We start from the raw sequence: 15,255 nt of genomic DNA, 5'->3' as shown, positions 1-15,255 counted from the left end.
AAACAACAGTATGGTGATTACCAATGGGAAAGGTGGGTTGAGTGAGGTAAACGAGAGTAAAAAGGAATAAATGGTAATGGAAGGAGTCTTGACTTGGGATGGTGAACACAAAATACAATATACAGATGTATTATAGAATTTTACCCCCAAAACCTATATAATTTTATTAATCAATGTCACCCCAATAAACTCAATAAAAAATTAAAAATTAAAAAAAAATAAGAAAAAGATTAAGTGGAAATCATGCCACTGTTGAAAAGTGTTACTTTCATTCCCGCCAGAGAAAGAGACTTGGGCTGAATAGGGGAGAAAGGGAAAGCACCTTCATATTTAATGTCATTCTTGAGTTGCTGAATCACCCAGCCCTGATGTCTGCACTACCCTTAACTTCCACTTGGAAGAAAAAAATAGGTTTTATCGTAGTTTAAGCTTGTTTGAGTCTGGCTTTTTGTTAATTTGCAGCCCAAACACAGCTCCCTATAGTCTTGGTTTTATTTATTATAGTTGTCCCAATTTTCCCTCCTTTGCCTGGTACCTGGTCCCCACCCTATTCCTCTAGCAATTCCCCCTTAGTTCATGTCCATGGGTTGTATATGTAAGTTCTTTGGCATCTCCATTTCCTATGCTATTCTTTTTTTCTTTTTTAAGATTATTTACTTATTCAAGAGAGGGGAAGGGAGGAAGAAAGAAAGGGAGAGAAAGAGAGAAACATCAATGTATAGCTGTCTCTTGTGTGACCCCTTCTGGGGACCTGGCCTGCAACATGGGCATGTGCCCTGACTGGGAATCAAACAAGTGACACTTTGGTTCACAGGCCAGCACTCAATCCACTGAGCCTCACCAGCCAGAGCTTTTTCCTATGCTATTCTTAATCTGTATTAAAAAAGAGAGCAAATATCCTGAAGAAGCTGGAGGAATTATCCAGCATTTACTTGGGTTATAGGGAATCCCCTTAGAACTGGATTTTGAGAATACTTGAACAATGGAGCAAGAACATAAAATAGGAAATGAGTTGATTTGTCTGGGGCACTTTCTCAGGGTATAGGATATAATACCCTGACAACGACATCAGAGAATGGGGTACATTGGCTGACTGCTACCTCCTATAAGCCTGGAAAGAGCAATGGTCCATGCTTAGCAACACTGAAATGCCTGAATTACTGTGTCAGAAGGCAGCGGATAGGATTAAGAGGCAAAGGGCATTTGTATTGTGGAGTGGATATATTATGAAGACAGAAAAATAACCACAGCATTGTGTTCCTCAAGAAAGCCAAGAAGATGCACCATTCTCCAAAGTCCTCAGGAAAATGCTGATGAGAGGGAACTAGCCTCAGTAAGAAGTTCAGTGGTAGCTCTCCGCTCCAGGCTAGAACTGTGGAGATGGTTAGTAAACAACATGCCAGGGACAAACAGAAGGGAAGCCAAGGGGATATGTCAAGATATCATCAAAAGAAAGCAAGAAAGAAGGAGCAGGATGCTGAGGGTTGTTTTGTTTTGTTTTGTTTTGTTTTTCAGTTAAAGTAATGATCCTATTTGTAGTTCCTGGGATTGAGACCATTTTTAGATTCAGTATTCCTTGACTGATAAGGTGGCCATATTCCTAGGAGTAAGTCCCCAGTGATACCATGACAATTATATACCATAATGATTCCCCAGTCCTTATCCAAAGGGACCTATGTTTATTAGAAATATAGGAATATGCATACTGTTTGAATTCACTCAGGGTGTGAGTTTTTAATGGATACATGCAGACTTGAAGCATAATCATCATCTCATGTTAGACTGGAAACAAATGAGAATCAAGTACAAATGCAGTTCTGGTCAAAATCCAAGGTATAATAGGTCTTTTGGGTCTGTAGACCCACCTAGTGATCATTCTCTTGGTAACTGAATATTTGGTAGAGACGAAAAAATTATCTAATCACAGCAGATGATGCTGTATGGGTTATCTCAGCTGGGGCTGTTACTGAGAATATCTTCATGTAGCCTCTTCATGTAGCTGCTCAGGCTTCCTCACTCATACAGCAAACATCCAATAAAGCCAGGTGGAAGTTATTCTACCTTTTATGCTACACAGAGTATCTCACCTGTTATTATCACAAACCTACCCAGATTCAAGGTGATGGGAGCAGTTTTAAAAATAAATTACATTACAGAAGAGAATGAGAATGGAATATATTGTTGTACTTTTTAGGGGAGAGGGGGGATAAATATAACCTGCTACATCTATTCTCCTTATAAACCAATCACAAGATTCTGGATTCAGAGAGTGAGAATCCTAGAGACAGTAGGATTTAATGAGCCTCTGATAGATCCACCATTCAAGCTCCAGATTCCTATCAGAGGGACTTCTAAATCTCTGGATAATTGGTACAGCAAATATTCTTTTGGCAGACCCTTTAAGGAAGTGCTATCAACTGAACAATCATTCTGAATATAACATGGTGAAACAGTATTGACACCGAGATATACAATACCAGAATGGAGTGATGAAGTAGTTGTGGTCCATCTCCCTAGAACAGTGTGGTAAAGAAGGTCAGTGCCTAACCTTGGCAGGAAACTCCTACAGATGTCTCCATATCTGGCAAGAGACTCTCATTATAACAAGCCTTGTGGATATCCTGTGCTTCCTATGATTTATTGGTTATAAGGGCCAGGGATTGGGCTGGTGTTCATATGAGTGTTTCTGAAGAGAGGGTGACAAAGTCATCTTCTGGACGTTACCAGTAAGTGTGGCCTGAAGAAATGGAAACCTTGGCCCCAACCCCAGACAAGGGCTGTTCTGTTCTCACAAACCCTGTGCCTCTCATACTCAGAAGGGAAAGCCAGGTTGGCTCCTGTGATCTCCCAGACTTTTGGATTGTAGAGGTATTTGAAACTGGTTAAGAGACATGACATCTCTTTGATAAAATCTAATATTTATATTAACATTCTTCATTCTTCAAGGAATTAGTAGGAAGGAATTAGCTTTGAAGAAATAGATTCTATGCTTTCCATGGGCTTTTGACTGTGTACCTATATGCCTCTCTACTCTGGCCCTACTGAACCATGAGGTCTACCAGAATCACTCTGAAATCCTTCTCTTTCAGTCCTCTGTCTGGCCCAGATCTCAGTACAAAGGTCTGGAATATCTCTACCCATGTTCTAGGGCTCTTTTCTTGCTTTTCGCTTTCACAATGTGAGATGAGCTAATCACTGAAATATCCCAGAATGAGAAGTGGGGGTGGCCTGTTCTTGCCCAAATCCCAGCAATATGCATGCCAACTTCTAAGGGGAGAGGCAGCAAAAGTGAGGTTTTGCAAAATGTTTCGTCCTGTCCCTGTGATGTGAATCCATTGCATGGAGCTGGAATGAAGGTTCTCCTGTCCTGACTGATCCCACAAACATGTGAGAAAGTCATGTCTAGCAGGGCACAGGGTGTTCAGAATTATATGATAGAAAGAGAGAAAGAGGAAAGTAAAGATCAAGTAAAGAAACAGAATTGCGAGTAGGACAGAAGAGACATCAGGAATAGAGAGGAAATTAGAGCAGTACAAAAAGAGATGTTGTAATAAAGAAATTTGAAGGAAAAAAGGCTTACAGCAACTCTATGGGCAGATATAGGAAAAAAAGAGGTTCAAACTGTGTCTGGCCCAAAGTAAAATTTCCTGACTTTAAATGAATAAATCAATGAATCCAGGAGAAAGATCATCCCCTCAGGAACAGCAAAAAAGTTGTAGAGAATATGAAATACTGATAAAGGAGACAACAGGTGAATTGCACATTTTAAAAATACACTTGAGTGTTGGGGAATTCCATTCCAAGGAATTAGCATGAAGTTTCTGCTGTTCATTAATACCCAAAGTGAAAGAGAGAGGGTGAGAATATGGCATTATGGCTAAAAGCACAGGCCCTGAAGCTGAACTGCTGGGTTTGATCCCCAGACCTACTGCTTCATAGCCCAGTCAACTGAGGGTGCCTCAGTTTCTTTTGTTGCAAGACAAAGTACTGATCTCAAAGGAGTATAAAGGGATCAATTGGCACAATTTTAATTACTACCACTATTAAATACAGTAACATAATGACAACAAAGGAGAGAGGGAGCACATTCATGAGGAAGGCAAAAAGATAGGAATGAAAGAGACTCAAGGAGGAGGAAATAAAAATAGAGTAAGAGAGTGAGAGAAAACGCAAATTTGAGACAGTCATGGGTCAAAGACCCAGGGAAAGCCTTAAAAAGCTTTTCAAACCTTGAAAATCTGTAACGGAAGAATGTCATAGGAAACAGACACATTGGAATATAGTTCAGGGTTGGAGGTTTCATCTGTTTCCTCACATTGAGGGTTTCAAGAGCCCCACAGTCATGACCCACAATGATAATGTCTCAATATCACTACCTGGAGCTTAGCAGCCTGGCTCAGAAGACACGGCAGAAAATGGCCACAAATTTCAGTTGAGAGACTCTCAATCCAAGAGTCAGGCTTTAGTCAGTTCAATCTTCTTTCATTTCGTTCTCAATTTGTAGCACTGGGGCTCGATGCTGTTACTTCTCAGGTCCCACTACTCCCAAAATGAATCCAGAGGTGGTTCCACCATACTCTGAAACCTTGCTGTGGCTTTTAGTATGAGTGTCTTAGAGCCCAGAGAGTCTCAGCTGCTGTAGAGATATGTCAGGTACTCCTTCAGGTTGAAAGTGGAGCCTCAAAAGGATGGGAGACAATAATGTTGTGTGAGGACTCTAGGCACGGTATAGTAGGGACAAATGAGTTTGAGTCCTGGGATCCTCTTTTTTCCAAATACTCAACCAGACAAACATCTAGGACTCAACTCTCCCTTTGTTCAATGATGCCATAGTCTGTCTGGTGTCCCTGAATACAGCTCTCTTGGATTAGAGAGGCATGGACCTTAGCGCCCATTTTAGTTCTGAGAGCGAGCACCCCATTACCTGACAGGGCATAGCGTCTCACAGCTTTCCCCCATTCCTCACTCTATGGGAGATGTGGCTACTGCAGCATGAGTAGAACATTCTTGGGATCACTAATCTACCTTGGGTTTCTTGGAAACTGGCAGTCTAGCAGCCTCCTGGGGTCAGAAGTGCTAGGTGGGGCTTTCCTCCTCTCTGTTGCTCAGAAACAAGTAATATCCCCCCGGAAGCAGAGAAAGAATAACCACAAAACAAATTGGATGAATTGTCAACTCAATGAAAGAAACAGTCAAAATAACCATCTGTACTTTTCCTCTCAACGCCATTAAGTAAAACCTTTTTAAAAAATATTTACCTCTGCCTAGCCTAGCCCTTACCGCAAATCAGCCTCTCACAATTGCCAAATGAAGAAAAAAGGTAAAGAAACAATTTTTAAATCCTGAACATCATTCATTCTTGAAAAAAACTTGGCCTTTTTTTCTTGCTATTTTTTCCCAGAGACAAGATCCTCTCAAAGACTGCAAAATCTTTGGGAAGGAGGGTAATATCTGACTTTCTTCTTACCTCTTTTCATGTATGTGTGTGTGCAAGCTCACACACTTCCACTTAGACACAGAGTTTTCCAGCTGTAGAAAGAAGTTGCTGTGATTACTTAGTAGTGAAATACATTTTAAAACATCATTTCATCCTTAGCAATGTTGCTCATTCTGCATTTCCCCCAAGTAGGATAACTGATTTCCCTCCATTGGGTCCTCTCTTGCTGCCTTCCCCCTCAATCCCTCTCTCAGTATATATAAAAGTATCCTTGCTAGTCAATCCCATTTGGTGGCGGGGTTGGGGGTGCTAATTTTCTTAATAACATTTCCTCCAATGGAACATAAAACCGAAAAAAGCTATACCAAATATATAAACAAATATTACAATTATTAATAAAAACTTTCTGTATTGTAGGCAAACTATTTCATGTAATTTTTTGTTATTCTCTATTTAAAAAAAAACTTGCAAGTAGCAAAACTATGTGTGTATGGCGGTATTAGGGGCATGGAGGTAGACTGCTGTAGCTGCGATAATCGCAGACCTTTGGATGAATAATGAAACCTCTTTCATCAACAGAAGTAAAGCTAAGAATCTGCAAGATTCTTGAAGGGGAGTTGCCAGATACAGAGGGCCGTTCTTAGTCAAGCTCTGCTGTTTTTGAAGCCTTTCTGAATAACTACTGCCACCATCGAGGTAACCTCAGGTACGGTCCACATTAATATGCTTGTTGAACCCTGGTCCTGTTTCTTTTCAAACATGGGTCAAGAGATGAGGCTGAAACTGATTAAAGGCTTTATTAAAGGTTTCAGGAAAACTGCGGGGAGAGAAAAGCAAACATGCACCAGAAGCAAGGTAATCTTATTTCATGTAATTCACTTTCCTTACCTTCCAATTGGTGCTTGTCCTCAAAGAACCTCTGTTGCCTGATCCCGTTTGCCCCCAGCACCCAAAAGTGATTCTCTGTATCTCCCCAGATGGTCCAGATTAAGGAAGAGGTGGAGATGGAGGAAGAAGAAAGAGGCTTCCCTTCCCAGCTGTGCTGTGTTTCCTTTCTGAGAAGGGATCCTTCTCAGAGATTAACACCAACACTGATTTAGCCTGTAGGTGCGCCAGAATCACCTGCAGGTCTTGTTAGAACACAGATGGCTAAGCCTCAACCACAGAGGTTCCTGATTCAACAGGTCTGGAGTGGGGCTGGAGAGTTTGCATATCTAACAAATTATAAAATGCTGCTGGTGCTGGTTCCTGGACCATACTTTGAAAATCTCTGACTTAGTTCAATGTTCATTTAAGATGATGTTTTAGTTTGTACAAGGATGAACAAAACAAACAAACAAACAAACAAACACCCACTTGATAGCACAATGATGGAAGTCCAGGCTGTGGACTTGTTCCTGTAGCTTCTCGCAGTCTGTAGTGGGGAGAAGGGAGCAGTAGATTCGCAGCCTTTGGCCCATACAGCTGCAGTGCCTTGGGACGGCTGCAGGATGGCTACTATGCAGCACCCTTACTTTTCAGAGCCCAGGACATCAAGCAACAAGGTATAGGCCTGATGTCCAGGGGTCCAGGAAGCCCTGCTTTTGGACCATTCCCTTCCCTATCCCACCCCACATCCAGGAAGTAGGGGATCAGGACTTGTGTCCTCACTTCAAGGATCCTCTGTGTTCTGAGAACGCTGGGGGTCTGTGCAGTCAAAATTATTTTTTATAATAATATTTAAACATTATTTGTCCTTTGGTCTAAATGGTTTTATAAATGTTATTTTAAATTATTTAATAAATAATATTTGATTATTTTCAGTTTAATTTCTCATGTGGCATAGCCTGCCATAACCCTGTAAACAAACAAAATGCTTTTTGTAGCCCATAATAATTTTGCCAGCTTAATTAAGGTAAAGCTTAGATACAAAATTCACCCACTTAACATGTACAGTGTCAAGACTTCAATACATTTTTATTAAGTTTATTTTGGGTAACAATCATCACATCCACTTTTAGAATACTTTCAGTCTTCCAGAAAGATTCCTCATGCATGACCTTGCACAGTCAATCCCTACTCCAATCCCCACCTCTAGGCAACTACTGATCCGCTTTCTGTCTCTACAGTTCTGCCCTTTTAGAAACATCATACAAATGTAATCATGCAATTCATAGTCTTCATTGAAGTTTTAGTTTGCATATACATTACAAATGACATTGAGCATCTTTTCATACGTTGGAATTTAATCATTAATGTGATGGCATTTGGAGGCAGGGCCTTTGGGAGGTGATTGTCTTAGGAGGGTAGAGCCTTTAGGAATAGGATTAGTGCCCTTGGGAGACTCCAGAAAGCTCCCTCATGGGAGGGCATGGAGAAGACAGCTGTCTATAAACCAGAAAATAGCCCTTCACCAGAAACTGAAAAGCCAGCATCTTGACCTTATACTTTTTAGTCCCTAGAACTGTGAGAAATAAATTTCTGTTGTATATAAACCACTCAGTCTATGGTATTTTTATTAGAAGCCCAAATAGACTAAGACAAGGTCCTTATTTATAATCCAGATATATTTTTCAGCGAAGTACCTACTCAAATCTTGTAAATTGTACAATGATCATTGGCTTCTTTGTTTTATTACTGAATTGTAAAAGTTCTTTGGATACAAAGCCATTATAAGACATGTTTTGAAAATATTTTCTCCCTGTCTATGGATTATCTTTTAGTTTTATTAAAATATATAGAAAAGGAACCAAAGCCCTGGGTAGGGTGGGGATGGTGGGGAGGGAGAGGATTCCAACTTGTCTTTCCCAGTGTCGCCCTCCAGGGTTCCCTTCCTCGTTGCTGCAGAAGCGAGGAGCCAGGGGCTAAGCAGCCTGCAGGGCCTTGGTTTTCTGTGGCCTGGTTTGTGGCCCAGACTTTCTAGCATTGTCATCTGCTCCTCATCCCATCTACAGTTTAGGGTCCTGCCACCCTAACCTAAGATGTTCAGATCACTTGGAGGTTACTGAAAATATGTTAAGGGGTTGGAACTATCTGTGGCTGGAGAGTTTTGATGGTTGTTGGTAACATTTAATCTTTCAGTTCATAAATATTGATCTGTATCCTTCTATTATTATTATGTAGTTCTTGTGGAATACATTTAACTTTTTTCCTAGACATTTAATGAGACTGATAATACTTCATGTTATTTTTCTTTGGCATAAAAACCTGACTCCTCAAAGATGAATTAGAATTTATCAGAGAGAAAACTGTCATTTATCTGCTTAATAAGAACCAATTTCTGTAACCATTTTTTTGAAATATAATGTAGCTTTTATTTAGTAGAGGAAAAGGAAATCCAGCTACATGATACAAAAGTTCTAGCCTGAGCACTTCTACCTTTCCCTTCTGTGATCTCTCTATCAGGGCAAACTCAGGGGGCCTCCCTTATCTACATGCATCCATTTTTTTTAAGAAGAAAAGAAATAATAGATTTTTAAAAACTAAATCGTGGCTAAGTCAAAACACTTCCAATACTTTTAGGAATTTATAGTCAAGTATGATAGGTCAAACATGTATTTTATTGTCACTTTTTAAATTTCATTTTAAAATTTAGATACATAAATTTCACTGTTATTATTATTGTTATTTTGTAAAATGTAAAATGTAAATCACATTATTTTATTTAACTTTGTTTTTCCAGGAAAAAATATTTAATTATATGTAGAAGTCAATCTACTGAAAAATATTGAGTGTACGAATGTAGAGTTGTGTCCCTGGATCCCATGCATGTCATTCAAGGAAACATGCATCTCTGAAAGCTGGCTCAGGAGCAACGAACCTGTGGTCCAGGGCAGGTGGTGCCAAGTTTAAGGTTAGGCACTGTTCCTGGTTCCAGCATCTAGCTACTAGAGGGAGCCCTGCTCCAACAAATCCAGCTCAAGGCCTAGATGGGTAATGGGCCCTCTGGTGTTTTGGAGCAAACCAGAGGAAGCCCCATTTCCCTGTGGCTCTCCTGCAGCTGGACTTACACCTGGGCGGGCCAGAGGTTCAGAGAACGCAGCTCTTCCTGGGACAGCAATTCAGGCAATAACTCCGGGGGATCTGTGAGAGGAGAGAGCTTCCATTGCCCCAGGGAGGATCTCAAGAGGGTCTGAGGAAAAACCTTAGGCTCCACTAGCCCTGGGAAGTTTCCAGGGGTAGCCATGGCCCAAGAATCAGGAGAGATGCAGAGGTGTCCAAGCTTTTGGCCTCTCTGGCCTAACTGGAAGAAGATTTGTGTTGGGCCACATGTTAAATACATTATGACAAGTAATCACACACAAAAAATCTTATCATGTTTTAAGCATATTTACAATTTGTGTTGGGCTGCATTCATAGCCATCCTGGATCACAGGTTGGCCACCCTTGCTAGGGAATAAAATGAAGGGTTCTCCAGGAGCTTTCAAAACCCTAGGTGTGCAGAAGGGACTGACTATGCCAAAGAATCCCAGCGGCTCCTTCAGAGCCCAATCTCAAGAAGGGGATGGTACAAATGTCCGCACAAAGGACAGATCTGCTCATTGCTCGTGACATCTCTGGGGTCTCTGGAGACACAGGACTTGACTCAAGGGTAGGTGGCCTGCGGGGACCCTTGGGAACCCCGTGAACTTCTGCAGCTGCCATGCAGCTGCCTGGCTTTACCCCTGGCTCCGCCTGCGCTCATATTCGACAGTCCCCCGTGCTTTTCCAGGGAGTTAGCTTCTGCTCATCAGTGAGGACCCGGGGACCTCCTCAAGTCAGCAGAGGGGGGATCACATGTAAGGAGCCCAGCGCAGACCAGGGGGCTTTGAGGTGGGAGAGAGTGGCCAGGTGGTGCCAGGGTGGTCTCTCACCCCCTGCTCTGGCGGTCTGAGGGGATCCCAGTTGCTCTGCTCTTGGACAGTGCAGGCAGCCACTTGGAGAAACTGGTGCCCAGAAGAGCTAGTGACCCTCAGCACTTGGTTAACGGAGTAGCTGTAAGCAAGGAAGGGGGAGAGTGAGAATCCTGAGCGGGGGGAAAGGTGGCATCAGCATTTGGCAGGAACGAAGGAATCAGCTCACCTTTTTTGTTTGTGCTGTTTGTGTGTTTGAATCAAGTGTGAGCCAGGCATTTTATAAGCACTAAATCTAGTCTTTGCTGACACCCTATATGACTGCAATTTTATTCCCAGTTCATGATGTATTATGAGGAATTGGATAAGTAAAGAGATTATTATTATTTTAACCAATGCCATCTTATTGCAATAAAATATTCAGAATTTTAGCCTGCATTAGTCTGGTGTTTGTGCTTTCCTGACTCTTACTGATTATACTTGTTGGTCCTTCCTCCTTGCTAGACTGTGATTGTGACAAGGTCAGCAATTGTAACTTTCATCTCTGTATCCCATGCAACTAGGAAAAGGCTTACAGAATAGTAGATGCTGAATACATTTGAAAATGTATGTTTTAAAAGCATGATTCACTGTCAGAGGCATAAAAATTGCAAACATCATTATTTTCTGATACTGTAACTATATGCTTATAAAACATAAATAAAGAAATATTTAACTAAGACATCAAGGAACAAGATAAACTCTCAAGTCCCAGCTGTTTTCATATATGAAGAACACAAATGTTCATGTAATGCCAATGTCCACAAGGACAAAAAGTGAAAATAGCCAGGAATGTTTAGAAAGGGAAAGTATAATGAGGTTGCACTGGCTTCAAACAGACTTTCCATGTCACTCAGCCAAAATAATTAAAGCACTGTGGTACCAGTACAGTAACTCACAGACAGATCAGTGTAATATAATAGTTATATGCATATACACACACGTATGTAAGGTAATACATTGAAAGTGGGGGTATGGTAAACATGTGATTTATTTGCACATAGAGTGTTAGGAAATGGTTGTGGTGGAAACCAGAATAAATTCAGACATGGCCCAGGAAATGGGTGCCAAGAGTCAAAGGGGACTGACTCTAAAGAGCAGCCAATTTAAATGAAAAAGGGGAGTTTAAAAAAACTTTTTTCTAATTTTTGAAATCAGCAAAAAAAAATCTCACTGACGCTGAGATAAAGACACATATGGAAATGCTGCTGCCCACATGCCCTGCACACTCACAAGATGGGGAAGACCACTTTTTACATTAAAAAATAGGGAGACAGCTTTGTGGGGCTTGACATTTTTTTGTTTGTTTTTCCAGCTTTCTTTATTAATCTAACAAATAATTTCATCCACAATAGCAATTGTGGTAAAAACCCAACAATTTTCTTAAAAGCAACTATCTTACCTCTATTCAGTCAAATCTTCCTCTGCCCAGTTCCAGTGCAAGAGAGTTCCACGGAGAAAGTATGGGTCATTGGCTCAGAGTGCCGCCACTACTTTGGGCAGGCAGAATATGCAGTTAGTAAAACTCCTCATCTCAGAACACTCAGTCCACCCAAGTGTGCCCTCCACAACCCAATCATCTCATTGTTTATTTCAAGAGCCGTAATTGCATGGGGTTTCTCTGGGGGGTGGAGTTGGGGAATGGGAGAGGCAGATGGTACTACACAAATACCTTTTTTTCCAAGTCATACTTCTTTTTGAAAAGGGAAGGAAAGAAGGAAGAAAATGAAAAGAGGTGGAGAATAGCTCTTTATTTTAATGTCCTGGCCAAAGATGTTTTTTGGGAAGTTTTCTGTCCCACCATTTCAGGAATGAACAAAGCTCAGTCGGAGCCTGAGTCCGAGGTGACACCTGAAGAAGGTGAGCTGTCATTGCTGTCCTCACATTCTTCATCTTCATCCCCACTGCTGGAGTCTGAGGAGCTACTGCCTTCTGCCTTTTCCCCATCTTCCTTATTTTCTTCCGATCTCTGTGAGGCATGGCAATGGGCCCCACTAGTCCCTAGAGATTCTGTCTCTGGAGCCCCAAGCCCCTGCTCCTGTGGCAGTCCTTCTTGCAGAGTCTTTGCTGAGGGACAGTGCACATCTGTCCTGATGATCTTGGGGTCTGAGCCTTCATTCATGTTCATGTTCTTACGCTTAGTATAGGTCCTCTCTCTGTAAGCAGCGTATTCTTCAGGAGACAGAGTCTTGAGCCAGCGATGCATGTTCACCTTGTACTGTTCCTGCAGCTCCTCGGCCTGCTTCTTGTAATGCTGCTTCTGGCTCTGCGGGATGCGCTGCCAGCGTCTGCCAATCTCCACCATGGGCTCCCTCAGGGGCAGGTCGCGCAGCTCCCTACTCGACCACAAATCCTGGTGGAACTTGTGGTATCCATTCATTGGGGCCTTCTTGGGCTCTCCATGGAATTTCATCACCTCAGAAAAATCGTTTTCTGAGGGGGATTGCACTTCTTTGACATTTTCCTGAAGCTTCTCTTGGGCTTTGGTTGGGCTCCCCTTGGGGGCCACAGATGTCTTGGAGTTCTGGACTAGATCAGGGTGGTCTTTCCTAAACTGAGCCAGTTTCTTCTCAAACTCCTGTTTCTCCTTCTGGAAATCTTGAATATATTTCAGCTTCATCTGCTCGGGGAGTTCTCTGTATTTCTTAGACAGGACCTTGGTCAGCTCCTGGTTGTTCAGCTCAGGGTACATGTGGGAGTACTGAGCCCTCTTCTGGGTGAAGAAGTGGAGGTAAGCACTCAGGGGCTTTGTGGGTAAGTCGGGGTGTGCCTTGAGCTTTTTTGTTTTGTAAGGATTTCTAAGATGTTCCTTAGCTTCCAGGACTAATTCTGTCAAAGTGCGAAACTTTCTTGTTAGAAATTTCTAACCATTTGAGTTTGCACATTTCTCCAGAATAATCTTTAAAAGCTACTCTTTCCCAGTCCATATATGACTGGGTTGTTTTGAACATGTGGTTGTCATTGGGTGGAAGACTATTCTCCATGCATTCCAGTAGCTTAAAAATGTCTTCTTTACACCAGTTGTCTTGGCTATCAGGCAATACCATATTTAGTTGTTCGAATCACTTATATGGTCCTAGTAGTTTAGACATCTCAGCAAGATCTCTCAACACTCTCAACACTCACTTGGTGAATTATTTCTAGATGGATGTCTTGCAGGGTGTATGATTCTATGTTTCTGTAGAGAAAGAAAAGTTACTTTTCTATGACAAATAAGATAATCACACCCACTTGGGCTATGTCCCTTCTATAATTTAATTTACTCTTAAAAATATAAATGAAAACTGACCAAACTTTGAGGTGAGATTAAGATGAGTGGTAAGATGCTTCATTTGCACTATTAAATACCCTCATGCTCAAAAAAAAGAAAGGAAAATGAAAAGAAGTCCTTAAACTCTACCATAGCCTATCTTCCCATCAATCGTACTACAGTTTGTCTTAACGACAAATGAACAAAATAAATGACCAGCAATTCACTCAACAGGCATAGGGGAAAAAAAGGTGCAGTTTAAAATATTAAAAGAGAAATGCCTCAAAAGGAAAGGACTTTAAAACAACAATGAAATACTACTACACATCTATTAGGATGGTCAAAATCCATGCTGTGTACCCTACTCACCCATTAGTTACTTAAACATCTGGGTTATGTTATCTGATCAACTTTCCTGATATCACAGCATTTATGTTCAAATGCTTATTTTACTTAATAATGGTACCAAAGCCCATGCATAGCAATGATGGCAATTCATATATGCCAAAAAGAAATAATAAAGTGCTTCATTTCAGTTAAAAGGTATGTACTTACAGAAAAAAATCATAGGATATATAGGAATTCTATACTTTTCAAGGTTTTAGGCATTCACTGAGAGACTTAGGATATGCCTCTTTTGGATAAGGGAGGACTACTGTAGTTACAAATACATTGTTCTCAAACGTGTATGTTGATCATTTTCTATAATCTAAAGAAAGTCTAAAGTGATGCAACATATTGGCACAATAAGAAAATTTAGAAATTTCTAAATAAAAATAAATTTTTTCAATTGAAAATGTATAATTATAAAAGAAATCTAACCAATGCTATTGTAAATATGGAATTCTTAGAAGAATTCTTTTTAAAATCAGAGATAAGGACAAAGACAGTCATTACCACTGCTTCCATACAACATTGTCCTGGAAGTCCTAGCTGGCACTATTTACAAAAATAATAGGGAGAGAGAAAGAAAAAAATAACACTATTCATATTAGATATCTGTAGTGGTGATTATATTATAGAAAAACCTATATATGAACAAATCATTGGGAAAAATAAGAAAGAGGTAGGAAAATGTATTTAAGATAAAATTCTTTTTGAAATTACAAAATCCTGAATATTCTGGTGCCTTTATATCTCATTTCACATGTGTTTCTTGTTCCCTCCTGATTTGATGGCTTTTTTCAGTCACTTATCTTATTATACTTCTTCCCACCTCAGGATCCTCACCTAACCACCCTAATTAACTTCACGTCTCTCTTCAAAGGCCATGTCCTTAAACTAGCCCAAGTTTACAAATCATTATACTTCTCCTCTCTTTTTTTCCATCATAGCATTGATCTAAATTGTAGCTAAAATTCTTGTAGCTATTTATTTGATGCCTTACTTCCTGACTATAGCCTTCATGAGGATAAGAATGATGGATTTTTTGATCATGACTGCTCTTTGGTATCTAGCACAAGTTTTTAATAAATAAGCAATGAAATAACCCAAGAATGCATTCAGATGTATTATTCACAGTATTGAAAATATGTTTACAGATTAAAAGGCAGAACATTTTAAATCACAGTAACAATGATCCCAAGTCAAAATATCATTCTCTGGTGGATAACAAATTTAGACTAATCCCCTAATGTGAATTCAGGAAATCCTATTTATATTTATATCTTAGAACAACAGCAGTTTAGTTGCATAGCTTTTGTTTATGCCTAACTTCT

General features: G+C 40.5%; 1 pseudogene; it reads right to left on the bottom strand.

The window, feature by feature from the left end:
- Positions 1 to 12,109: 12,109 nt before the first annotated feature.
- LOC129083642 (upstream-binding factor 1-like protein 1) lies at positions 12,110 to 13,334 on the bottom strand (annotated as a pseudogene).
- Positions 13,335 to 15,255: the final 1,921 nt, after the last annotated feature.

Source organism: Pteronotus mesoamericanus, unplaced genomic scaffold (assembly GCF_021234165.1).
Source record: "Pteronotus mesoamericanus isolate MK-2021 breed Mesoamerican mustached bat unplaced genomic scaffold, CSHL_Meso_final contig_1271, whole genome shotgun sequence".
Taxonomy (NCBI): Eukaryota; Metazoa; Chordata; class Mammalia; order Chiroptera; family Mormoopidae; genus Pteronotus; species Pteronotus mesoamericanus.
Note: the sequence above shows the minus strand (reverse complement) of the source record. Positions and strands in the feature narration are given on the sequence as shown.